At 46.6% G+C, this 27716-nt stretch overlaps 1 long non-coding RNA gene across 1 annotated transcript; it reads left to right on the plus strand.

Moving 5' to 3' along the window:
* Positions 1–3323: 3323 nt before the first annotated feature.
* Positions 3324–27679, plus strand: LOC125624027 (uncharacterized). Its single transcript, XR_007353185.2, has 4 exons — positions 3324–3420; positions 17703–17812; positions 20489–20579; positions 24255–27679. It is a non-coding gene; the product is annotated as an uncharacterized LOC125624027 (long non-coding RNA).
* The last annotated feature ends 37 nt before the right edge of the window (positions 27680–27716 follow it).

The following is a 27716-nucleotide window of genomic DNA, read 5'->3' on the forward strand; positions in this document are numbered from 1 at the left end:
TTAATTTTTTTAAAACAAGCCAGGTTTTTGGTACGAGGTGATTCTAAAATGAAACATGAGGATGGTTAATGCCCCAGCTGGAGACTCTGGAGACTGGCAGTTTGATTCCCAGCTCTGCCATGGACTCCCCAGGGCAACCACAGACAAGTCACTTTGCTACTCTGGGCATCAGTTTCCCTATCTGTAAAATGGGGATAATAACACTTCCTTCCACCCACCCTTTGTCTGTTGTGTATAATTAGATTGTAGGCTCTATGGGGCATGGACTATCTCTTACTATTTGTATGTTCAACGCCTAGTGCAGTGGGGCGCAAATCTCAGTCGTGGCCTCTAAAGGAGACCATGACACAGAGAATGATAACAACACTGAAGTTTTGTTTAAAAGATAGCACATCCTCTTAGCCACAACAGCACTGGGCACCTTAACAGTTAGGACACTGCCGGCTTGGAAACTTGCTGAGTGTAGCTGCCTGCCAGCGTTTGTGCCCCGCTGTTAGTGCATGGCATTTTGCCCACCTACATTGTTTAGTTACATGCCCTCTGAGAGGTTCCATGCAACCAGAAGTTTAAATGGGCAGCTTGCGTAACAGCATGAATCCCATTTCTTCCACAGGAAGGCCCTCCTCTGTGCCAGCAGCCCTGGTGTCTTGGCACCTCCCAGAGCTCACTCCCACCTGTTGTCCCTCGTGTACCAAATGATAATCCTTTAGCAGAAGAGGGACAAGGGAGTGAAAGGACTTTGCAGTCCTCGCCAGCTGCCAACAAAACAGCTTGTATTACCGCAGGCACATGTCAAACCCACTAAAGGCTGGCGTGTCAAACTGTGGAACAGAGAAATCCACTGTGTGAAGCAGGCAGGCCCCTGGCATCAGGCGGGGAAGCTGAACTGCGGAAGGAATTGATACAAAGCCTTAACCACTAAGGGCCAAATCCTCAAAGAAACTTTGGCACCTAATTACCATCGATTTCAATGGGAGTTAGGGGCTTAAATGCCTTTGAGGATCTGGGCCTAATTGTCCACCTGTGCCCCAGTTCAGCCAGGTACAAGCACATGCCTAACTTTAGGCATTGGCTTCAGTGAGCCCGTGCATGTGCTTAAAATTAGGTATGTTCTAAGTGCCTTGCTGAATGGAGGCCTTACCAGGCAGCCACTCCAAAAGTTTGTAATCCTAACTCTCTAGCCCCATGCAGGGACACCTATTTGTATGGGGTGAAGGCAGCCCTCCCAGAGACCTTGCTTAAACTGTGTGAAACACCCTGATTGCCAGTAACGTAGTGGAAGATAAGTGTATGTAAGGTACATTGTTGTCTGAGCCTTTGTTATAACTGGTCAATGCAAGTAAACACGTCAACACTCTGAGTTGTGATCTAGCGCTCTTAAAAGTGCCTTCACGCTGCAGGCACATACCTCAGCTAATTTATGTTTCCCCTTCAGACTTATCGGCTGCAGATTTAACCTCCCCTGTGTATCATTATTACCATTTTATTTACAGCTTTATAAGTTGTGTAAATCATTTCTCATCCATTTAAGTGATTGATTAGAGCAGGGACTAGCAACTAGGACTCCTGGGTTCTATTCCTGCCTCTGCCATTGACTTTCCATGTGACCTTGGGCGAGTCATTTCAACACCCTGGGACTGATTGCATTTACACTAAGGTCCTTTTACGCCTCTCTGGCAGTGTAAAGGGGTCTAAAAGGCCATCTAGTCTGGCTGCATAACACAGGCTATAAAATTTCCCCGAAATAATTCCTGTTTGAACTAGCTCATATCTTTTAGAAAAACATCTAGTCTTGATTTAAATCTTGATTGTCAGTGATGGAGAATCCACCACATCCCTTGGTAAATTGTTCCAATAATTAATTACCCTCATTGTTAAAAAAAAAAAAAATTACACCTTATTTCCAGTCTGAACTTGTCTAGCTTCAACTTCCAGCCATTTGATCTTATTATACTTTGTCTGCTAGAGCCCATTATCAAGTATTTGTTCCCCATGTAATACTTATAGAATGCGATCAAGTCACATTATGTGCAAGGAAGCGTGAGGCTGGTTTCTTACTCCATGGTAGCTGGGAGGATCTTGTTGGAGCCTGTCGTCTGATCTTCCTTGTCAGTGTTGCTGGGTGACTTTTAAATCTGGAGTCATAATTTGGACGTTGTGGGAAACAGATGAGAGTCATTCAGTGGAGTTTCCATACCCCACCCTTCAGAAATTCCTCCTCTGCCGGGAGTGGTCAGTTCATATCCCACCCTGACACCAGACTATGCTAGAAAATTTCAGGTCTGATTGTCCCCTCTCTCTCAGGTGACCAGACGTCCCGATAAAATCGGGACTATCCCGATACTGAACAGTTTGTCCTGTGTCCCGACCAAAGCACGGTCAGGACGCCATTTGTCCCAATATTTTGTTTTGGGCACGTCTGTTTTTTTCCCCTTAGGCGGTGGTGACAGGCAGGGGGGAGCGCTTTTTCAATTGTTACACTCACCCGGCATGTCTGGGTCTTCGGCGGTGGGTACTTCAGTCACTGATGGGCTTCGGCAGCATTTCTGCGGCGGGTACTTGTTTCTTCGCCTGCAAGATTTATTTGCCGCCGCCGAACGTGCTGGGTGAGTGTAATGATTGAAAAGGCGCTCCCCCTGTGGCAGTCCCGATATTTTGTATTTAGCATCTGGTCACCCTACCTCTCTCAAACTTGAGGAGTAACTCCATCATAGATTCAAGGCCAGAAGAGACGACTGGGATCATCTTGTCTAACCTCCTGCATAATGGAGGCCAGAGAACTTCCCTAAAATTATTTCTAGAGCAGATCTTTTCGAAAAACATCCAATCTTGATTTAAAAATTGTCAGTGATGGAGAATCCACCACAACCTTAGTAAATTGTTCAAATGGCTAATTTTCACCCTGTTAAATATTTGCCTTATTTCCAGTCTGAATTTGTCTAGCTTCAACTTCTAGCCAATGGATCATATTATCCCTTTCTCTGCTAAATTGAAGAGTCCATTATTAAATATTTGTTCCCCATGTACATACTGATACACTGTAATCAAGTCACCCCTCAACCTTCTCTTTGATAAGCTCTTTGATAAATAGATTGAGCTCTTTGAGTCTATCACTATAAGCCCTGTGTTCTAAACCTTTAATCATTCTTGTGGTTCTTCTCTGAACCCTCTCCAGTGTATCAACATCCTTCTAGAATTGTTGGCACCAGATTTGGACACAGTGTTCCAGCAGTGGTCACACCGTGCCAAATACAGAGGTAAAAAAACCCTCTCTCCTCCTACTCAGTATTCCCCTGTTTATGAATCCCAGGATTGCATTAGCTCTTTTGGCACTGTGTTACACTGGGAGCTCATGTTCAGCTGATTCTCCACCATGACCCCAAATCTTTTCCGGCTTCCCTGCAGAGAGACCCCCATCGTGTAAGTATGGCCTTCATTCTTTGTTCCTAGATGTATACACTTACATTTAGCTGTATTAAAATACAGTTGTTTGCTTGTGCCCTGTTTACCAAGTGATCCAGATCGCTCTGAATCAGTAACCTGTCCTCGTTATTATTAACCACTCTCCCAATTTTTGTATCACCTGCAAACTTTATCAGTGATGATTTTATGTTTTCTTCCAGATCATTGATAAAGAGGTTAAATAGCATAGGGCCAAGAACTGATCCCTGTGGGAGCCCACTGGAAACATACCCAACTTGATGATGATTCCCTTTCACAGTTACATTTTAAGACCTTTCAATTAGCCAGTTTTTAATCCATTTAATGTGTGCCATGTTAATTTTATATCATTCTAGTTTTTTAATCAAAATGTTGTATGGTACCAAGTCAAACAGAAGTCCAAGTATATTACATCAACGCTATTACCTCTATCATCCAAACTTGTGAGCTCATCTAAAAAAAAATATCAAGTTAGTTTGACAGGATCTATTTTCCATAAACTTGTGCTGAGTTGAATTAATTACATTAATCTCATTTAATTATTTACTAATCAAGTCTCGTATCAGATGTTCCATTATGTTGAGATCCAGGATTAATGTCAGGTTGACAGGCCTATAATGACCTCGGTCATTCCATTTACGCTTTTTAAAAATTGGCACAATGTTAACTTTCTTCTAGTCTTCTGGAACTTCCCCAGTGTCCAAGATGTATTGAAAATCAATATTAATGGTCCAGCGAGCTCCTTAGCTGGTTCTTTTAAAACTCTTGGGTGCAAGTTCTCTGGACCTGATGATTTAAAAATATCTAACTTTAGTAGCTTCTGTTTAACATCCTCCAGAGATGGAGGCCGTTAAGCCAATGGAGCTGAACTCATGTAAACCAGTGTAGGTGAGAGACGTGCCCAGGCCATATTGTAAGGAGAAATTTTGCATTGGTTGTGAGAATTGAGGGTAGATCCCATTTGTGGTACCTGTGATTGTGCAGCCCATCATGTTAAACTAACATTTCATATTGGTGTTCAGCCCCCAAAAACAATGGCACTGGTAGTGAAAGTGAACACTTCATTTCTTTTTTGTTGTTTTCACAGCCTGTCACTTCTCTCCTTCCCTCATCTCTGTCCTTTTTCAATTTTCTCTTTCTCTCTTTTCTTCCCCCCCCTTCATTTCTCCCCCTTTCCTGTCCTCCCCTTTTCTTCCTGAACTTCCCTTCTTTTCCCCTCTCCCAATTTTCCTCTCCTTTTTTGCACCCTTCATATGGCTTTCACCCACTGTCAGCCCAATCACTCAAAACAGAAGGAGGATTTTTAAAAAAAACTGTCTTTCCTGTAATATTTCAACATCAAGACTCCCAGAGAGGAGCCCAGAGGACCAGGGATGACACAGGAGAAGGAAATAGTGAAATTAATAGAACAGAATGGAATAGCAGAGCAGGTCGATCTTCAGTGGATTTTACAGGGTCAGAGAAGAGTGTGTATATGTGTGGGTATCATGTCTGCATGTGTGTATGTGTACAATATAGGTGTGTGTAGGTCTATGTAGCTGTGTATTTTTGTGTGTGCATAATAGGTGTGTGTAGGTCTATGGACTGTGTGTGCATGTGTGTATACAATGTTTGTGCGGGGTGTGTGCAATATGTCTGTATATGGATGTGTCGTAAGTGTAGAATATGTGTGTGTATATGTACAATGTGTATGTGGGCGTGTGTGTGTGTGCACGCATGCTGGGGAATCCTCATTTTCAAAATGTATCCTCGTCAGCCCCATCACAAATCTCCCCAATCTCAGACTGTGCCAAAACATTTGTGAGTCAAAAATAAACTATGAGGAAAGTAATCCATCAATATTTATTTACAAGGACCTTAAAGGCTTGCCTAAGACACAGACAAACTTTCGTATGATCTAAATAATATGGAAGCATGAAAAGTGTGGTACGGAACTTGGTGCCCCAAATGCACATATACAATAACTGTTAGCAAGAACTGTTCACAGGTTGGCAGCATGTAAGGCTACGCAATTTTAGAGATTTAAAGAACATAATTATGTTAATTTTAACATATTATTTATCTTCTTATTGCCTGCCCCAGGGATACCAAAATCAAGCCATTAGTACTAATCTGCAAAGCTTATTTGAAAGCAGCTGAAGGTAATATTCAGTTCGTATGGGCTTGTCGCCAAGGGTCTTCAGCTGTTTAAAATAACTGATAGGCAACTTTTCTGTGTCATCTATGTTTGGTACTGGGGATTATCACAATACTAAGTTCCTGATGGCAGAGAAGTAACAGAGCACACATTCTCTGAGGGCAGGTGCATGTTCAGGTTCAGAGAAAGGAGCAGCCGTTCCCTGCTTTGTGCTTCTGCTCTTGACTCCTAGCTCAGCCAGTCTTTCTATTATTCCTCATGCCTAAGGGAGCAAGAAGCACCTATGGAGATATCCTGAAATGTAAAGTACATGGATGCCAAAGCCCTTCAGCCTGTAACATTTGAGAGCGGGGGAGTGCTACCATGGTTGCAAACTTTGTTTTCCCAATATTGATTTCAGATAACACCAAGGCCCAGTCACCCTCTCTTCGGCCAAATGTTACCCGACCGCGGGTTTGACAGCATGCCGCAGGTGGCTCCAATTCTTTCCAGATCAAAATTCTAGCTGTTCACAGCGTAAGGCAACTTGACACCCTGGCACAACTCCAGCTGGTGGGGGTTGCTGGGGTGGAGGGTGGTCTTGGAGATGGGACACTTGGTGTCAGCACCTGTCCCAAAGCGCTCTGTTACAGAAGAGGTGGAAGAATGCACGGCCGCTTCCCTGACACCACTTCCGTGATCGCTGTCTCCTACGTAGCACCTGCTTCCTCATCTACATCTTACTATTAGCTATTATTTTCCATGGGACTCTGTTTAATTGAGTGCCTTTCGCAATTATTTCAACTCGGCCAGCAGCCCAGGAATGACAGTGCTGGAGATCCAAAGATGGAGACGTAGGCGATCCAGACTGAGAAGGAGCCACAAGGCTTGCAGTGCTCAGGTGTGTTGTGAAGGTGGCGCTGGTTTATACTTGGAGGGCCAACCATCCAAGTGCTAACCACAGTACTAATCGCTCCTTGGCTTCTACCACAACAGCAGCTGGCATCGATTTTGAAAGAGCCTGGTTGCCCAACTAACCAGCTGGTGGAAGACAACAGCCTTGGGGTTACGGCACCAGAGTATCTTTGGGGCAGGAGCTATCTTTTTTGTTCTGTGTTTGTACAGCGCCTAGCACAATGGGGTCCTGCTCCATGACTGGGGCTCTTTGGCACGATCACTGTACAGAAAACGGAGTGGGACTCAGTCCTGGTTCTGCCTTGCACTGCCTGTGACGTTGGACAAGTTTCTGAAATCTCTTCATGCCTAAGTTGCTGAGAACAATAGAAGCTGTGGGGGATTGAGCTCTTTTCAAAATCTGGCTTTAGGGCTTTTCAGAGAGATGGGCTGCGTAGCTGCCCAAAGATACAGGTACCTCAAAACAGAGAGGGCTGGTGTTTTGCCACCAAATAAATTCGCTGTAGGGCATGCTGCTCCCTTGTTTTAATCCTCATTCCAGGAAGCATCTTTCCCCGAGCAGCTGAATAGCACCAGAAATATTAAGTGGCTAGTACAGGGGTGTCACTCCTCATTCCTTTGGTGTAATCTGCTTTGGGTTCCCCACTATCTCCCTCTGCATTCCCAAGGCACTTCATAAACTACTCAAGCTTCCATTATGGCATTCTTCGGGGCTCTTCTGGGGTTTATCAGACCCATGCATGATAGTGGTTTTCCTGCCTGATAATACTCGGATTGCTGTGCTCCTCAAGTATCCTTCACAATCCCTCCAACACATTCCTGTGGTATGATATACAATTCCTGCCATTTGGATCATGACGGGTGTCCTGTCTGTCTGTCTCTTTCCCTATGTGGGGTTCCCTTGTCACCAAACACGTAACTTCTCTGGCTTGTTGTTTTTCCAACATACTGCGATGCCCTCCTTTGGGACCCTCCCATCCACCAAAGAGCCCATTTCTATGTGATTTGCAGAGACCGGAAATCCAGGGTGTGAGCAGATCCAGACAACCCATGACTCAGTCTTGGATTTGGTTTGCTGTCCATCTATGCAGATTGGCACCGTCCACAAGATGAAGCGCTGCTTCTCCCATGTTTCTCTGGAGAATTTTAGCTCTCCCTGTTTACAAAGCTGGGGTTTATGTGGCACCCTTGTTAATTTGCATAAGGCCACTGTCTCCACCAGCTACTAGCAACAGTGTTAAGCCTTTTACCAATGGTAGCCATAACGCGATACCTTGCTGGCTGGGAGGAGTTTCTAATGAAACAGAGAGCCAGAATTGTCCCTTTTGCTCATAAAGTTTCAGGGCTCATCTACATGGGGACACTCAGGAAATTAGTCTAAATTAACTAATAAGGGTGTGAATTTAAAGTGGATTAGTAAAACTGCATTAAAACCCCATGTGAACTAAAGTGGCCTTAATTTGGTTTAGGCCTTGGGAAGTGAATTAGCCTAAACTAATTAGAGACTTTAGGGGCTTATCTACACTGCACCACAGTGTGGACTGCAGGGGTGGGAATCGCAGAGCACACCAAAGAGTTGCTCTCTAACTTGCCCTGTGTGGACACTGTTGGCACAAACTAAAAGGTGTCTAGTTTGCATTGATGTAGTCCTGTTTGAAAGAGGAGTATATTTAACACCAACTTTTAGTTCTTGCCAGCAGTGTCCACACTGGCAGCTAGAGTGCAACTCTTGTGCACTGTGCAGTTAACATGCCTGTAGTCCTCACTACAGCACAGTATAGATATAGCCTTTATTCTGAGTGAGAATGTCCACAGCGGGATTTAATGTGATTTTATTAATCCACTTTAAAAGTTAATGTGGATTAACTTTCCTGAGTGTCCCCGTGTAGACAGGCCCTCAGTTAAACTCAGTGGAATTCATTAATCTGTAACTTTTAATAAAGGTAGATATGCATGGCACTTTACTGGTACATTAAAAGACACCAGGCCAGATTCTGATCTCCACTATAACTGTGTAAATCTGGAGTCGCTCCATTCATCCTAGTGGAATTACTCGGGGTTTAAACCCTTGTCACCAAGATCACAATGTGGCCCATGGTCTCTATCCTGAAAACTCTTATACGCTAAATGAAATCAAAGCACAAAGGGTAGGGAAGGGGAATAGTGGGAGGGGAGTGATATAAATACACACACAGAGGAATGTTAAAGGGGAAACTAAAAATAAATGGGATGGGTCAGATGAACCTCTGGTGTAACTCACTTGACCTCACTGGAGTTGCGCTTGGGAGTCACTGGGTCCATTATCTCCAATTTAGGCTTCCTATGAAACCTTTGCGATTGTGTCATTTTGCCAAGTGCTCGCACCGTCCTCCCTTGCAGGCTGCTTAGAAGGTCTTCAACTAAAGCAAGCCCCTTAGCCTGCCCCAGCTGTTTACATGGCAGCATTCGTAAAACTACTGAGTACTGTGCAGGGATTGCATTTTGAGTCTAGCAAGCTATCGCCATCACAGTCATGCTGGTGCATTATTTGGATGTGGAATTTTTGGCACTGTAAACCAGTAGAACCCCATGGCAGACATTAAACTTAAAGGGCAGTGTAATATCTTTCCAGAAACCAGCTGTTCAAATAAGCAGGGGAAAGGAGAAAGAGCGAGAGAATCTCAATGTGATTATTTTTTCTTGAGTACTCAGGTCCCCAGTGAGGAAAAACAATTCGGGCTCAGAACATTCTTTTTAAAGCTGCACACGTGGTTTTAATGCAAACTCTGTGTGCCATAGACCTGATGCTGCTCTCACTGAAGCTAGTGTAAGTCCACCGATGTGGGTGGAGGTATTCCTTGTTTACATTGGAATGAGAATGGAATCAGGCCCTGCACGTATATCCAGACCCACCACATAGTCACATTTTGCTAACTGCAACGTCTATCGAGTCAAGTGGCAGAAGTCCCACTGGATGAGTGATTTAAAGCTAGGTTGGCCAAATATTAGCTGCCGTTGACTTTACTGGGCTTTGGACCAGGCCCTGTTATACAAAGTTCACGTGACTCAGATGTAGCGTTAGTGGATATGGAGATGTAGGGGAGATCCTCCGCTGGTATAAACTGGCATCGCTGCAGTGAAGCCAGTGGAACTAGGACACTTTCCAGCAGCTGAAGATCTGTCTGTGTGTAAGTGCAGTAGCATCAGGATGAACTGGGCTAGTGATTCTCAGCACTCAGTTGGTCCACAGAGCGATTTCAGGTGGGTCTGCACAATGGTGATGCATCAGCCAGACTTCAAAGTTTACAAACGATGACCTGGAGAGATCAGGGGCTTGATCCTGCAGGGTGCTGAACACACTTGACTCCCACCAAAATCAGTAGGGAGTGGAGGGGGCGGGCTCAGCCTTTTGCAGGCTGAAGCCCAAGAGCAGTGGAAAGGACATGCAACAAGAAAGCCCCCTGCCAAAGTAAATAACTTGCCTAACATTTCTCAGGCTGTTACCAAGCACTTGAACAGCTTATCTGAGCATTTCACTCAAGTAAGCAGTTATGTTTTGTTCAAGTATATCAATTCGCCACTTGGATCATCAGGGAGGTTTGAACCCATGACCTTCAGCATGAAGTCCTACCATGTGAGGTGATTGGACAACACCATTAGCTGACAGTAGTGGTAGATTCTTCCTCTTATGTAGACCAGCCACCAGAGGGGAACAAAGACTCATATTCTCAGTCTAGGTTATGTTAGTCATTGAAGTCAGTGACCAGTGATTGGTAAAAGCACTGTCTACATTTCTATTCAGTAAAGGACTTTGATCTGAGTACTTGCTAACCTTTTGCTAAGCATTTCCCAACTGCTAGAAGGAGTACTGTAGAGGAATTGGGCCACAGACATTAGGTCCTGCCCCCAAGGAGTGCAAAAGCAGAAGGGTTAGACGTGTGTGTGGAAACTAACTGCAGCCTCACTCTTCCTATTACAGAGTGTTTATTTTCATCTCATCTATTTTATTTAATTTCACAGTTTATTCTCATCTTCCCTAATTAGTGCTGCCCCCAAACTACATGTTAGAGGTAATCAATAGTAATAATACCCAGCTCTTCTATAGCACTTTTCATCAGTAGATCACAATGCATTTTACAAAGGAGGCAAGTGTCATTATCCCCATTTCACAGGTGGGGAAAACTGAGGCACATAGCAGTGAAGTGACTTCCCCAAGATCACTCAGGAGGCTAGACGCAAAGCCAGGAATGGAACCCACATCTCATGAGTCCCCATCTTGCAGGCTAGCTGCTAGGTCACATTGCCTCAATAGGTTTCATACAGAAGTTGCAGGAGGCAGTCACCGTCTCCCCCTCTTCCCTAAGACGTGGTCCGTAGCATGGAAATGTTTGAGATTCCATGGTGGAGATAACCTAATAGGTCTTCACCACCCTTCTTTCTGTGGCCAGTGAGAATGGGCTCCACGGAATCTTGCAGATGTTATGGCTGTAAAAATGTCCCAAGGGAACCGTATCTTTGTAGGCGGAGGTTGTTTTCATGTCTTTGTCCTTATGACGACAGCTGTGAGGGCTGGTGCTGGAAGTGGCACTACTTTTACCCTGATCCTAGAAGGAAGAAGGAGCCATGTGTGGGTAGTTTTTGGAGCTTTGTTCCTAAACAGCATGTTGAGCAACCACCCAATGACTTGAGGGTAGCACAGTTGAACGGCAGACACTCAAAGGCTGTTATGCCAGCCAAAGACCACCAGAGCTTAGCATGCTCCCGCTGCGCCTTTTCCCCCAGCCACGCCCATGACCTGCTCTGAACACTAGGGGCTGTGGGGACTGATACAGGGCTTTCTAAAGAAGTTGTATGCCACCTGGTCAGCTCTCCCCATCAGGGGAATCTGCACTGGGGTAGTCAGTACTGGCGGAGTTACAGGAGTGCTCTGAGGCCAGCAAGAGCTTCTGTGATTGCATGGCTAATGATGTGGTGGGTGGTGTAGTGGGGTCCTGGTAAACAAGGAGTTAATTCCAGCTCAGTTTCCTCCATGCCTTGCATGGGTGCTCAGGGGATAGTCTATGTGAGTGGTTGTATGGGGTGGGTATGCTCTGTATTTAAAGGCTGAGAGGTCTTGTAGTTAAAGCCCGAGCCTGGGACTCAGGAAAGCTAGGTTCTAGTTTTGGCTCTGCCACAAACTCCCTGTGTAACCTTGGGCAAGTCACTTAGGGTCAAATTTGAAAGGTATATTGATGCCTAACATAAAGAAGGTCTCTGATTTCTCAATCCAGAGCTTCTCTACCCATTTTCCCTTCAGCAGGCCTCACAGATGACTTGGAAACAAAATAATATCACAGCATCAAGAGTAGAATCTGATTTCTACTGAAATCAATGAGAGTTAGATACCTCCGGACCTTTAAAAATCTGATCCTGAATCTTTGGGCCTCAGGTCCCCATCTGTTTGGGGGGGAAACACTGGTGTAACAATACTTCCTTTGTCTCATCTGCTTCAATCATAAGCTCTTGGGAACAGAGAATGTGTCTCAATCTGTGTGCGCATAGCACCTCATACAATGGAGCTCTGATCTCAGCTGGGGCCTCAAGGTACCACAGTAATATAGGTTGTCCTCCTCATTGTGATCCAGGCTTCTGCGGGGGATAACTTTACCCACAAATGAAATACAGCACAGCGGCCTATGAAACACGACACAGTTTGAATGCTCTGTCCATTTTCTCTGGGGGGAACAAGTGTCTCACATTTGCTCTGTAGATGGAAAAATCTATGAACACCAACAATGAAAGACTGTTTTGTGCCTGGGGGTTGGTACCTCTGGCACGCAGAATGAATGAGACGCTTTCTAAATAGTGAAATGTGGGGTGATCTCAACGATACAATAAAATAAAAGGGTGATCAGTAAGGCATTTAGGTCCCAATCCCCAAAGATATTGAAATCAGTGGGTGTTAGGCACCTAAATATCTTTGAGACCCGAACTATAGAAAACCTATGGACAGGTCCATAAATCATTGGACATGTCCATAAATCATTCAATTTTTCATTTGAAGCTGTTTATGTGAAATGATAATTCTATGAGTGATTGAGTTGGGGCTAGATTAGGGGTGGGAAAACTATGATCCTGGGGGCCACATCTGGTCCTCCAGACATTTTAATCCAGCCCTTGAGCTCCTGCGAGGGAGCAGGGGTCTGGGGCTTGCCCTGCTCTGGCGCTCCGGCCGTGGAGCAGGGTTGGGGGTTTGCCCCGCTCTGTGCAGCTCCTGGAAGCAGCAGCATGTCCCCCTCCAGCTCCTACATGTAGGGGCAGCCAGGGGGCTCCGCACGCTGCCCCAACCCTAAGCACTGCCCCTGCAGCTCCCATTGGCCGGGAACTGCAGCCAATGGGAGCTGCAGGGGTAGCACCTGTGGATGGTGCAGTGCGCAGAGCTGCCTGGCCGCTCCTCCGTGTAGGAGCTGGATGGGGGATATGCCGCTGCTTCTGGGAGCTGCTTGAGGTAAGCACCGCCTGGAGCCTGCACCCCTGACCCCTTTCCGTGCCCCAAACCCCTGCCCCAGCCCTGATCCCCCTCCTGCCCTCAAACCCCTTGGTCCCAGCCAAGAGCATCCTCCTGCACCCCCAACCCCTCATCCTCAGCTCCACCCCAGAGTCTGCATCCCCACCTGGAGCCCTCACCCCCTCCCACACTCCAACCCCCAATTTTGTGAGCATTCAGGGCCCGCCATACAATTTCTATACCCAGATATGGTCCTCAGGCCAAAAAGTTTGCCCACCCCTGGGCTAGATGGAGGATTACCATTTCTATCAGCTAATTATGCTAGTCATGATTTATTTTTATGCAGTGACGGGCTCAAACCAAAACTCCAAGCCAAATGCTCCATGAACTTTGGAGAAATTTTGATCTTGATCTGAACTAAGCTGGGAGCTCGGGGGTGGAAGAGAGCTGGAGCCATTTTTGACTCTGTGTGTGTGTGTGTGTGTGTGTGTGTGTGTTTTAATGCTTCTCCTGTTCTCTTCATTATTCATTTTCTCAGTGATCTGTGGAGGTAAGTCCTGGCTATGTCTACACTAGGAGCACTTTGCCAGTATAGGAAAGTGCCAGTTTTACCATTATGTCTTAGCTCAGCTCCCTGTCTCTGTCCATCCCCACAAAACTAAACAACCTGTGCTGGTAAAAGTGCAGCTTTGCTGATATAACTGGGGCTCATGCTGGCAGAGCTATGTCAGTCAGAGATCACACGTCTTCAAGCCCTAGCCGACAGCTATGCCAGCAGAAATCTGTGGTATAGACAGCCTAAATCTTAATCCCCCTCTAACCCCCCCCCCACAAAACCTATCGATTTCCTTTTTCATAATGCACTTGTCACTATGGTATGTGAGCAATTAAGATAGCTGCATCAGGTTTGCATATTAAATATATTCCAAGCTTTGTATTCAAGACCCAATGCTGGCTTTTTGTTCTGGGGAGCCATTTGAATATCTTCTGAGAACTGTTAATGAGCTCGTAATTATTCTGTGTTCAGGCTTACTTATGCTATCTGCCTCTTTGCCTTATTTTAATCCAAATATGAATGAAAAACTAAATTATCCACCTCTTGTGGGGTACATGGCAGTGTGAAACAACACTATAAAACGGTTTAGGAAATGAAGAACACTATCTCCAGTAGAGATGGCAGGGGGAATTTAGGCAAGTGAGATTTAATGCCCTGAATGGGAATTTGGCCAAGACTTTCATTAAATGTGCTGTGGAATCTTTAATTGCCACAAGTGGTCAGCACCTGGCTCTTACTCCTCGGTAGCTCCTGCAGTTCAGTGACCCATAATACCAGACTCATACTGACTCAGGTAGCATGCAACCTACTGATTCTCAAAGGCGTTGCTTTACATCTCCCATCAAAGTACCAACCTACCCACATTGGTGAGCCCTGGCACCCAGTGGTGGGGTAGGTGGTTATGTCTTCAGAGCGGTATTATGCCCTACCAGTAAAAAACGAATGCTCAGATTTTATTTTTTTCTTGAAACAGCCAAGCACCATTAATTCATTACGAAAGCTGAACACAACTGCATACTGTGGAGGTAGAGTGTTAATATTTTTGACAGGTTTCAGAGTAGCAGCCGTGTTAGTCTGTATCCAGAAGTATATTTTTGGTAGGCATGTTGCCTCTAAAACTTTCCCTGCATAAAAACAAAATCCCTTCAGGAGCTAGTGTCTCTGTGTATTCTGCAACGTGCTGGACCAGACGATGGGTTTAGCCAGAGATTGACACCACTGGGGCCCCGTTCATTAAACATCACTATGGCCTTGCCGAATGGACATGACACTATGTAATCTGAAATGCCAAACGCCCAGGCAGTGTTAATGAGAACCAATCTCATTCACCGCCCCCAGAGGACCTGGGGACACAACACACGGCTGAATTCACTGAGGAGCTGACATTTCGGGGGACCACTCAGCTTTCCTGTCAGTGCCATGAAAGGTCAAGCTGGGGGTGAGATGGGGAGGGTGCAAACCAGGGACAAATATTTCCAAGTAGTTTACAAACCAGGTGCCAAGAATTTCAATCCAAGCATGAGCTGTCTGAGGGGGCTGCCTAATACTTAGCACTCACTCTGTATGGGGCATTCAAAGCCTGGGGGTGACTTGTATATACATTGTCTATTGTTGCTCCTCTTGTCTCACCCTGTGTCCCATGGTCTGCCTGTCTTTAGATTGTGAGCAGGGAATGGTACATCTTGAGTCTTTGGAATCTGTTGAGCACACAGTGGGTGCTACTATAAATAAACTGCAAAACAATAAGAACATTGTGCAAACTCTAATTAATCCTGAGTAAGAGTTTGAGGGTTGAGCTTTAGATTATAGAGGCCCCGCCTACACTGGAATAGAGTCAGGGGATGCACTTACATCAGGTTTCAGGGCCTAATCCAAAGCCCAGTGAAGTCGACAAAAGTCCTTCCATTTCCTGGGATGAGCATTGGATCAGACCCTTAAAAGCCATCGTTTAGACAGGCCCTTACTGGGTCTCCATAACTGGGTTAAAGGCTTGATGTAAGTGGTTATGTTCTTCTCCTTCTTTCACTTAAACTAGAGCTGGACCTGAACTAAAACGCTCCGAAGTCCAAATACCCCATAACCTTTTCCTGTGGTAGGGGGGAGGACAGATAGGAATCTACACCCAGATTAAGATTCAAATTTTATGTTTAGCTCCTCCCTCCATTATGAACGAACCCCCCAGATCTGGACTCCTCCAAACTTAGGGTTGTGATCTGAATTCCAAGGCATAGGATCTATCTCTAGGGCTGCCAACTGTCTAATCACACAAACCCAAACAACCTTGCCCCGCCCCTTCCATGAGGCCCCGCCCCTTCCCCAAGGCCCTGCCCCGATCACTCTATCCCCCCTCCTGCCGTCGATTGCTCTCCCCCACCCTCACTCACTTTCACTGGGCTGGGGCAGGGTGTGGTTGTGTGGGCTCTGGGCTGGGGCCAAGGGGTTCAGAGTGTGGGAGGGGGCTCTGGGCTGAGCCTGGGGCAGGGGTTGGGTTGTAGGAAGGGTGCGGGGTGTAAGCTCTGGGAGGGAGTTTGGGTGCTGGAGGGGGCTCAGACCTGGGGCAGGGGGTTGGGGTGCAGTAGGAGGTGAGGGCTGCAGGCTCTGGCTGGGCAGCGCTTACCTCAGGCGGCTCCTGGTTGGCGGCACTGTGGGGCTAAGGCAGGCTCCCTGCCTGCCCTGGCCCCGCGCCGCTCCCAGAAGTGGCCAGCACGTCCCTGCGGCCCCTGGGGGGAGGGAGAGGGGGCTCCGTGCACTTCCCCTGCCTGCAGGCACTGCCCCCGCAGCTCCCATTGGCCTCAGTTCCCGGGCAATGGGAGCTACAGAGTCAGCACTCAGGACGGGGGCAGCATGCAGAGACCCTCTCCCCACTCCCAGGGCAGGCAGGGAGCATGCCTTAGCCCTGGTGCGCCACTGGACTTTTAGTGGCCTAAAATCTCCCAGTTTGGCTTCAGTAGCCTCTGGGAGATAGAGCCCAATTCCGGGAGACTTACACCGAAACTGGGAGGATCGGCAACCCTACCCATCTCTGAGCTGTGAATTTCTTATTCAATATGAAAATCAATTGGCAGGTTTTTAGAAAGGAAGGCAATAATTCTGCCTGCAACAGTGAAAAGGGACTCAAAGCAAGGTAACATGCTGAGTCAGGATAACTAAATATGGAGTTACAAGAAATGCCCCAAGCTCCAAGAGGCCATTTGGGGGAAACTGTACAAACACATGGGCAAAGGAGAGAAATCAATTAGCCCAGCAGGGAGTTTGAGATGTTTAGCAGATCAGCTGATGTGAGGATTTCAGTCTTTGCTGTTCTCTGTGTGAAATGGATTCAGACCAGAGTTCTGGGTTTGACATCCATGAGCCTTTGAAGCATTTGAACTCCAAACCTGGATCCAGTTCCAAACTTTGCAAATAGCTCCTATCGTTCTAACGGCCCAAACCAAAACCTCCACTGCATGCCTCGATCCAAACTTTTGAGTGTTTGAAATCTGAAGCTTTCAATTCAAGCTTGAGGTGTCAGAAGGACTTAGCACTCACTGTACGTGGGGTGTTACTTTTCAAAGCACTGGGAATCGATTGATCGAGGTGATGTGTATATAAATTGCCAACTCTGTAATCTGAACTTTCTCAGGGGCTGGTCTGAGATTGTGGAATGAACTCCTCCAGGACTAAGGGCCATCACAAACCTCACACCTTCTGCTCTGAGTGGAAGGCACGTTTCTTTGACCTGCCTTCTCCAGCATAAACACTGAGCACCAGGTATATAAAAAAAACATCCCCTCCAACAAAATGGAAGACAAAAAAAAAACAACAACACAAAATACCCCATCAAAGCAAGACATTCCTATGCTCGTGTATCTTCCCCTGGGGAGAGGATGAGAGAACAAATGTGCGATAGATGTTAGGCATGTCATTTAATGCACTAGTGGAAGGTGCTCAGATGTTACAGTGAGGAGAGTGGTATAAGAACCTTATAAAGAAGAGAAGCCAGAGAATTGAGTGAAAGCCTCAACATTTGGAAGTAAAACCCGAATGAATAGAATCTTGTGGTAAGAGAAGAACTCAGAGTAGGGCTGATAGAAGTAATTCACCTGACAGTATTTGGCTGGTATCAAACTTGCCTGGTGCAGGAATCAAAGTCAGATTGCCAGTTAATAGTTTATCAAGTTAAGGCAAGAGCAGCTAGAGGAAACTGCCAACGGCTATTTGTTTTTCAGCCTCTGAGGGAGAAGTTTCACTCTGTTACGTAAGGCTGTTTGTGGTGCTGCCCGAGGCAGGAGGGAAGTAACTCCAGCTCAAGTGAGCAGCCGGACTCAGTGCTAACAAGGTAAATGATGTTACTTACAGGAACGAGGTATAAAAACAGAGCACATGTTGCGATGTCGTTACTCAACGTGAATGGAATGTTCACCGGGAGTGGTCCCACTTTAGTCAATGGGACTAGTATGAGTAAGGTATCCCGCAGTGCGAGTGTAGGTATCACAACCTGGATCCAAAGGAGGTGAAATTCTCTGTCACACTATCCCAGGGGGGCTGGAACAATTTGTACAGTGGGGGTGTTGATAGCCATTGAACCACACTGTAAACCCTGGATATAATGGAAACCTCTTCAAGCCAGGGGGCGTGGCGGCTCCTCTAATTCCAACACCTATGCACTATCCCTTGTGCTTCCTGGTCTCTGTAAAAGGGGAAAACATGCAGCCTGTGAATTATACTGAAGGTTGGGAAAGCAGATCTGGTGCTTCCCAAAGGTGGATACTAGCAAAGAACTGACCCACTTGGGAATGGAAACGGAGCAAGGTTTGAAAGCACCTGCCAAAGGCTGATGCAGCAGGTGGCATGCTTCCATCTGAATCAGCCCTGAACCAATGCCACAGAACACTGCGGTGCTCCTGGAAGTGTAAAACTCAGGTCCTCATCACTTGTGGTCTGTCAGAGGGAGACTGGCCCCTTTCAGAGGAAGTGGGGTCCAGTTCACCTGTAACTGCTCAGCTGTCTCCCATTTGTGCTTAAGAGGAGGCAGCTGGGCCACAGAAAGAGAGCAAGTGAGGATGTGCCCACCATGCATGCATCCGACAGGCAGGCTGCCTGAGAACAGAGGAGAGACAGTAGAAGCAGCAGAGAGTCCATGGGAAAGAGCTGAAGGACACTTGAAGGAGAGCTGTAACTGTGAGCTGCTGGTGACACATTCTGAGGAACACTATTGAGAGGAGTGGCTAGAGCTGAGGAACCCTCCTGAGTTTCAGGAAGGCTAGTGCAGAGGCCCCTTTAACAAGGGGAAGGACCAGTTTGGCCGGTGTAAACTGGGCCCAGAAGCAATGGGCTCACTCAAGAAGAGCAGCGGTAGAACCCACAGGCATGGAGGCCAGGGGAATCCAACACTGCAGGGAGCCCTCTGACAGAAGACTGGGGTGGAGGGCTGTGGGAAGAGCCCAGGAACAAGGGTTGGTCCTGGAGGGAGTTTGCCCTGAGCAGGGATAGGATTCACAGGACGGAGGATAAGCCTGTGGAGTGAAACTCTGCAGGGACCCTCTTGTAGGAGACCTGATCTGTGGCTACAGGAGACAGCTCCTGGGACGGGAGAGAATCCGGTCTTAGAAATCTCAGGTTGATGGCCTGGGACGGGGAAAGGAAGTGGGACTGAGTTGTCAATGACTCTTGGGTGGGTGACCTGGGAACCTTTGAATGGGATTGGAAAGCTTCTGTGCTGTAACCTTGTTTTACTTTGGGGTTTGGGGAGGAGCTATTTTGACTTGGAGTGATTCAGGGACTATGTCACGTTGTGTGAATGAAAGGGTTTGAACCCTCTGCCAAGAGAGACAACATTCCGTTTCCTGGATAGCTGGAGGGAAAACTGGACTGTGGGAGGGTGCCTGTGGCAGGGTTTCACTGTCACGAGATCATTAATTCACAAAATTTACCAGGGGTCTTTAACATCTATATCCTGGCCAAATTTCAGTTTGATTGCTGATATTCTGCTTATCTAAAATTCCCTGTGTTGTCTTCAGCTGCATATGATATTCTTCTATTCTTGTCCTAAATTGTTGTATCATTTTGCTATGTGTTGCTAAACAGCTGCTGCATACTGCCTCAGAGGTGGTTGCATTTTAGTGCTGGGCAAATAATTCCTAAATTATAAACCTGGAAACCTTAAGGTTGAAAAACTCCTCTAGAAATGTAGTGTCCTTGTTATTAACTTATTACCAAGAGAGAGGCATATTCTGAAAGCCTTGGGGTAGCTTGTGCACTGCTCAGGCATATTATTGTAATAGCACCTACAGGCCTCAGTTAATAGATTCATAGATTCCAAGTTCAGAAGGAACCATTGTGATCATCTAGTCTGTCCTCCTGTATAATGCAGGCTATAGGATTTCATCCAGTTCCTCCTGCATTGACACCAGTAAAGGATCAGGTCCCCCCAGCTAGGTGCTATATAGACACAAAATGTAAGGAGAGTCCCTGTCCCAAAAAGCTTGTGGTCTGCGTAACGTGAAACAATAATTGGGGGTGGGGGGGTGGGGAACAGCACAAAAAATGACTTTACGTATCTGCAGTAGGAAATAAAAGGTGAAACTGAAGTTAGTGTTGGTCGGGTGATGTGAACCACACGCGGATGGCTCGAAGATCTGCAGCGCCTCAAAACAACAGTCAGTGGCTAAGATAAAGTGGGCTAAGAATAAAGGGGTTAGTGCAGCCAAGATCTGTTATCAATAAGGACCTGGGAAAATCACAGACGGTGCAACAGAGTATATTACCAAGGGTGACATGTCATTTGAGACTGAAGAGTAATGGGGAGACATAAATGACAGCAGACTAACCATTAGAAATGCCATGATTCTGTTTTCAAACAGCTGCAAATTATGTCAGTTAATTAACTGAAAGACTTGAGATATTGGGCTAAATTCACTCAGTGGCCCTCAGTGGGGTAGTGACCACTTACACCTTTGGAATATTTGGCCTATTAATTTTACAAGTACTGTATTATCTTTCATTTGTCTTACAGCAGTGCCCCAGGCAAGATCCGGGCCTCATTGTGCCAGGTGCTGTACACACACATAGCAAGAGACAGTCCTTGCCCTGAAGAATTCACAAAGGTAATTGAGATGCAGCAAGAATGACTTGCCCTAAGATACACACTAGGCCTGGCGGAGAGCTTAGAAGTGAATGTCTTCTGGTTCTAATCCAGGCCTTTAACCACAAAACCATCTTCTTTACTGTCTGTGACTAGTTACTTTTTACACATATAGTCCCACAGTGCAGTCAGAACAGTGCGAGATCAGTCAGGAAGACAACAAAAATTAACACCCTTGGGACTGAGAATCATTGCAGCTAGGGGGTTAGTTGCTAGCAGGCAGATTTGCTAACCTCTTCCTGGCATAGAAATAGACAGACAGGAAGTTAATCCTGTGATTCGAATGCACTGTGCAATGTAACTATAATTTGCAGCCATCCCTGGGCGGAATATCATAGCTTAAGCAGGAGTGAAAACTCATCTCCAGAAGTACCCTAATCAATCAAGTCAGTCACAAAAATGTCAGTCAAAAAAAAACCCAATCTCCCATCTCAGCCAGATAGAGTCACTAGCGGGACTTGTATATATCTAAGGAGCTGAAATAACAGATGAGTGAATTCATTCCTAGCACTAATCGGTATAGCAGCCACCCAGACTTGGATGGAAATAGAACAGAGACGAGAACAGCAGTTTTGGCAAGCATGAGAGTGTGCTGGACGCAGCAATTTCCCTAGGACACAAGGAACAGTTGCAGAATCATCTGGGAGAGGAGGTGCCAAACCCATTGTCCTGCAAGCTGTGCCATGATTCAGAACGGGGGGGGGATGAATTGTCATCATGTATATGTTTGATTTCGTTCCACCCCACCCCAAAATGTCACCAGAAAAGCAACAACTGGTTTCTCAACAGATATAGCACAAGTTACAGCATGTAGACAGGCCCTCATGGGAAAGCACATTAGTGTAGGCAAGGAACCACTAATCAACCCTTTGTTAATGAAGCAAAACAAAATAGTGCCTTGCATTAACCCTGCATACTGGACGCAGGAGGCTGACGTTAAGTGGTTGTTAGAATCTGGATGGAGACAGCTACCATCTGAAAGGGCTCCTTGCCTGACTCCCATCCCGAAGCACACCAGCAAGTTGCTGTTTGTTTTAAGGACTGTTGTTTCTTTCCAAAGGTTTCAGGTTTTAGAGGTGGGAAATTAACTGCATACGAACGCCCATACTGAGTTAAACCAATGATCCATCTAGCTCAGTGTCCTGTCTCGGACAGTGGCCAGTGCCAGATGCTTCACAGGGAATGAACAGAACAGGGCCATTTTGAGACCTCCATCCCCTGTCATCAAGTCCCAGCTTCTGGGAGTTAGAGGTTTAGGGACACCTGGAGCATGGGGTTGCATCCCTGACTCTCTTGGCTAATAGCCCCCCCCAGCTTACCTAAAACAGCACAATGCTGTCTCTTCCTGAGCTTCGCAAGCACCAATCTGCTCCCCTGCAAGCAAGAGAAGTCAACATTTCCTGCATTCTCCCAGGCAGGGGACTCTGGCAAATGAGCCCATGGCCACTCGTTCACTCAGCTAGCTCACCTTTCCCTGCAGTTAATTCCAGTTTGGCTTGCAATTGGTCACAAACAGACATCCAGATTTTCCAAACTGCTCAGAGCGCTGGGCACTGAGCTCTTCTGAAAATCCAGACCCAAGCAGCGTGCCCTTCTAACGCAGGCCTGGAGCTCTTCTGAAAACCCAGACCCAAACAGCGCGCCCTTCTAACCCAGGCCTGGAGCTCTTCTGAAAATCCAGACCCAAACAGTGCGCCATTCTAACACAGGCCTGGAGCTCTTTTGAAAATCTGGGGCCGTGACACAATCTGCCTACTGCATTATGCATGAGATTCCTACTCCTGCTGAGAGAAGTTCAGGGAGCTCTGTGTGAGGACAGGACAGACTACAGGATCAGGCCTTTCTGAGGTGGATATAGGACTTCCAACCCACGAGAGAGGACAGAAGGTAATAGTGTTTAAACTGGATTACTGCCTCCAGATCCTGTCCTCGGTGTGTGAATCAGCAGGACCAGAAAGAGACACAAGGGAGCGTGAGGCAAGTAGTATTTGTCAGCGCTTTGTTTTCAAGAAGCGTCAGACACCGAAAGGGACGGCTGAGGCCAGGAGGGGGCTGTGTGTAAAGCGAATGATATAACATTCATCTGGCCTTAAGCACACACTGTCATTCTGACTTCATCGCGTTTTATGAACTTGCAAAACAGCCCTTTGAAATAACTCAGGTTTTCTCCATTGACCCGAGTAAAACTCCCTCTAGGCCTGTGAGTCTGGAAAACTTGCTTGCTTGTCATATTATCGCCCCTTTCATTTGGGTACAGGAGCGGAACAGGGTATTTTATGTCTTGTTTTGGAAATGGACATAAATGAATCCAGAGGTCTAGGGTTCTGTGCACAGAACTGGGGGCTAGGAATGCGTGGGCTCTAACACCAGCTTTGACACAGACTTGCAAGTCACTTCACCTCTCTGTGCTTCCATTTCCTCATCTGTAAAATGGGGATAATGACACTTCCCTAATTAGGGTGACCAGATAGCAACTGTGAAAAAACAGGATGGGGGTGAGGGGTAATAGGCGCCTATATAAGAAAAAGTCCCCAAAAAGGGACTGTCCTTATAAAAATGGGACATCTGGTCACCCTATCCCTAATTAATAGCAGTATTCTGAGACTAGTAATGTGGTGCTAAGGTTTTAATAAGGGGGTCCCTCAAATATTTTCTGCCTCCTCGGCTCTGAAGGGCCTGGAACCTGAACTGCTGGCCTGGTCCATTAGACAGGCATTTTAATAGCATTGAACAACGTTATCGGTATTCACGTAATAGATTTTTAAAGGCAGAAGGACATCATCTAGCTTGACCTTCTGCATCGCACAGAATTTCCCCAAGTGATTCCGACACCAGGTCCATAACTTCTGTGTGAGCTACAGCAGATCTTTTAGAAAGAGATCCAGTCTGGATTTTAAAAGTTCAAGGAATGGAGAAACCAGCCTCTCACTAGAAAAGTGCTTCCAATGATTAACTACCCTCACTGTAAAAAATATGTGCCTGCCTTCTTTCTAGTCCGAAGTCCAGCCTCAGTCTCCAGCCATTGGATCTTGTTATGCCTTTGCCAGCTGGACTAAAGAGTCATCTGTGACAGACCGACAATCTCCTGAATGAACTTTCTTGAATTGTTAAGTTAAACCTTATTGAGTTAGGTTTAGTACCTAGGGTCCATTGTGTTAAAAATGCAGTGGTGTATGGGTGATTGTGGCAGTGTACGTACCTTCTCTAGATGGAGCGGGGGTGCTAACGTACTTCCTCCGTCATCAGCTCTTGGAAACCACCCCCAGGAGAGGTGCACCTTTCCTAGCTCAACCTGGATTCTCCAGGAAGCAACAGACAAAGGATTTTTGGATAAATAGCCTGTTTTTAAAAAGGCTCAGCACCTTCCTCCTGATCCGGCAAATGGACAGGACCCCTGGTCCGTGGAGGGCCCCAGTGCTTAGGGACTGGGCCTACAGAGGCCCCATAAAACTATGTGCCGTTCTGAGCTGAAGTTGCGATGAACTTAAAACCAGAAGGAAACCCCTAGGATGGGGGGGTTGAAGGACTGCTCCTGCCACAGCCTGTGTTAGGGCTGGGCTGGCCTCGGGTAAGCTTGTGAGGGTGCATGGAGGTTTTTATTGCTTTTAATGTTTCCTCTCTCCTGCTCTTACCTTAGGAATAAAGCATGGGACGTGCTGTGTGGGTAACTTGTCCCTGTAGCAATTACACCTGTTAACCGTCTCTAAAGAGAAAGCCAGCAGGTGTCCTTGCGCACAGCCTGTCTGTGCTGGGAATAACACAGTGAAAGCAGGGACCTGTGCAGTCTGGAAATACACCACTCAGGAGGATGTGAGACACCCAAGAAAGGCTGCAGCTGGAGGCCTGAGAGATGGACCACTGAGGGGAAATACAGGCGCAGTTGCCCTGAATTGACACCATCATCGGTCAGAATTCTCTTTCCCTCCCATCGGTGCTTGTAGATGGTGCTCAGTAGCACTAACTTGCAATTGTTTCAGTGTGCCCCAGAACCCTCAGCACACAGCAAATGCACTCTTTCTACCAGCCCGGACCCCAATCCCATCTCATGTTACTGCTCAGTAAAACGGCACGAGCCACACTCCATTCTTATCCAGCACACAGTGGGAAAACCCAGCACTTGACCGAACAGCCCCAGCACATAAGGTTCTTGGAGTTTATCACTTGGACGTTGATTTTGGCAATTGCTCACCCTTGCTCGTGGGAGCTGCTTTGCGATCCCACGGTCGCCTGTTAATACCAGCAGTGACGTTGTAATGGACCTGCTGGACTATCTGCAGCCGCACTGTTCCCTCTTTGCCTAGGGTACCAAATAGAGGAAACCAAAGGACCCAATTGCCTGTCATTCTCTCTGTCCCACTCTATGCCGCAAAGGGGATAACTTGTGTCACATAGTCTCCGGTCATACTTGTACTGCTGTGTAATTAACCTTGCACTCCCTTCAGTGCTGCACAAGGGCTAGCAAGATCAAGGCCTTTCTGGCCCACAGGAGATCTCTGCCTGATGCCGGCAAGTTCCCAGAAAACAGCGCTGCTAAGAATGGCGTCCTGAAGATGTTGATTTCAGTAACAGGACACAAGTGGAACCAAGTAGCCCAAATGTGGCAGTGGGGCATAGCAAGTCAACACCCCTTGCTTCCCACAATCTCTCAACCCCCTCCCTCCCACAAATCTGTACCCATTGGTCCCTCATAAGGGAAAACACTGCCCCATAATAAAGAAACAGAGCCTTATTTGTGATTTAAAAGCTGGCCCATCATATGTTTCTCCCAGATACCAATCTGCACAGTCAGCCACAACTGATAAGTAATTGAAACCATACGTGTTCCAGAAGATTTTTTTTTTTCCTTTCCCATGCTCTATATTTATGGCTTTGCTAACATTTACCGTATATGCAGCTAGGGCAAAGAGAGGGCTGAAACAATGACGAAGAACTCCTAGCATCTCTGGAGGAAAAGCAGACATTTTCAGGTAGGGTTGTTATTTATTCCTTCCTTGCTTTTAACCCACGTGTAGTTTGCATGTATATAGCTCATCTCAGTTGCAGATTTCAAAGAGCTTTAGAAAATGTGACTTAATTCTCCTATGCAGTGTAGTTGAAGCTGTAAGATGTCTAGTGGTAGCCTAAGGTATAGGAAGGGCGTTTAAGAGTATGTCCACAGTGCAGCTGAGATAGGATTTCCAGCTTGGGTAGACATGCGCACACACTGGCTTTGAACAAGCTAAAATGCTGAAAACATCAGGGTAGCCACTGCGGCATAGACTAGCTGCCCAAGTACAGTACAGCTGGTCCTTAGGTAAACACTCGGGCAGCTAGCGCCCCGTGCCACTATGGCTACATTGCTAGATTTAGCATGCTGCCGCAGTCAAAGCTACCGTGTGTGTGTCTACCCAAGCTGGAAACGACATCTGCAATGTGGATATACCATAAGTGATGTACCCAAGTCTATCCAGGGAGCCAGTGACAGGAATGGGGAGTCGAGCCTATGAGTTAGGGAGTCCCATCCTTCGCTCTAACCATTAGACAGCACATAATGTTGATGGGTCACTTCCTTTAATACCCTGCTCAGCATGTACTCGGGCAAAACTTCACTGGGTCAGACCCCTAGGGGCTGAATCCCTATGACTCCCAGTGAAATCAATAAGCTGGGTCTTATGACCCCTGAGCTTTGGGGAAGTTTGGATCTGGCTCTGAACTCTGCAGCTCAAGTGCTGGCAGCTACTGCCTCTCGCTAAATGCAGAGAGGAACAGGGGAGGGCTCCAGGAAGTCATGACAGCTTCTGGATTTTTTTTTTCTTTATCTCAGCGCCTTTGTGACTTAATAGTGTGAGAGGTTTCCAGATAGTGAGGCCTGAAAGGGAGACTTCAAAGATACCGTGGGAATGTAATGGTGTGAGAAACTAGGACCAGGCACCCAGGCCAACAACCGAAATGTAGCGGGCTAGCTCGGCAGCAGCAGATCATCTGCATGCACCCCAGTGTACAGTTCTCATTAACAGCCACTCACGTGAGATGTTTCTGCACTTTCTGTGAACGTGCCAGATTTTGGAGAGTGAGGTTGGCAGGCATGGAAGGGGCTGCTCCATTTCTGAAAGTGTGAGCATTGCACGCACAACCTAACGTGTGCAAGGGGGAGGCTCTGCCCTACAGTTTTGAAACCGATCGCCGAGACCGGAGCTGGAAGGTGCTTGCACTGACATGTCTCCTGAAGAGTGAATTTACGCCTTCCTCCTCTAGTGTAGACATGTCCTGAGCCACGAAGCCGTGTGAGCTTGTGCCTGGTGCAGGGAGAAGACCGAGAGCTTCAGATTCCCATTCTTTCAACCTACAGTTAAGATCCATAGGGTGAAATTCACCCCCGCGCTGTAGAAAGCCAGTGCCAAACTGAGGCACCATTTAGGTCCACTTAAACCCTGTTTTGAGGGCTAGTCACTACTGCACACCTAGCAACTGAGAAACGTCTCAAACAAAACAAAATCAAGTTGTTTGCTTCGGCCCAGAATGTTAGCAAGAGGCATGGGAACACCCTCGGCCTCCCTGCTGCTGCAGAGCAGATTTGGAAATGATTCTGGATCCACCTTTACTCTGAAACTTCAAGTCTGCCAGACAAAACGCTGATGATTTGAAGAACACAGGCAAATAGTTCTGCCTTGATGTAACTTTTAAATACCATCCTGGGAGAACTTTGTTTCCCTGGTCTGTTTTACCCTGTTTCAGTCCTCTCATTTCTTAATTTTTTTTCTTTTTTGCAACATTAATAAATAATACAGAATCAAAACTATAATTAGGCCAGTTCCTCAGTTGGTGTAAATAGGCATCAGTGGAATTAATGCAAAAAAAATCATTATAACCAATATCAGGTCAAAGGAAAGTAAACAAGTGCTTGATGCTTTAATCTTTCTTTCTTTTTTCACAAGCAGGCTCAGAGCCAGATCATGAGATCAGCGTATTGGGTGAAATCCTCAGCTGGTGTAAATAAGTAATTGTACCAGCTGGGGATCTGGCTCACCATCTACAAATTGATGTTTTTGGAACCGAGGTGATGCATGTAAGACACAGGGCATTTATAGCTGCCTTAATGCATCTAAATGACGCCAAATTT

Source organism: Caretta caretta, chromosome 17 (assembly GCF_965140235.1).
Source record: "Caretta caretta isolate rCarCar2 chromosome 17, rCarCar1.hap1, whole genome shotgun sequence".
Classification (NCBI taxonomy): domain Eukaryota; kingdom Metazoa; phylum Chordata; order Testudines; family Cheloniidae; genus Caretta; species Caretta caretta.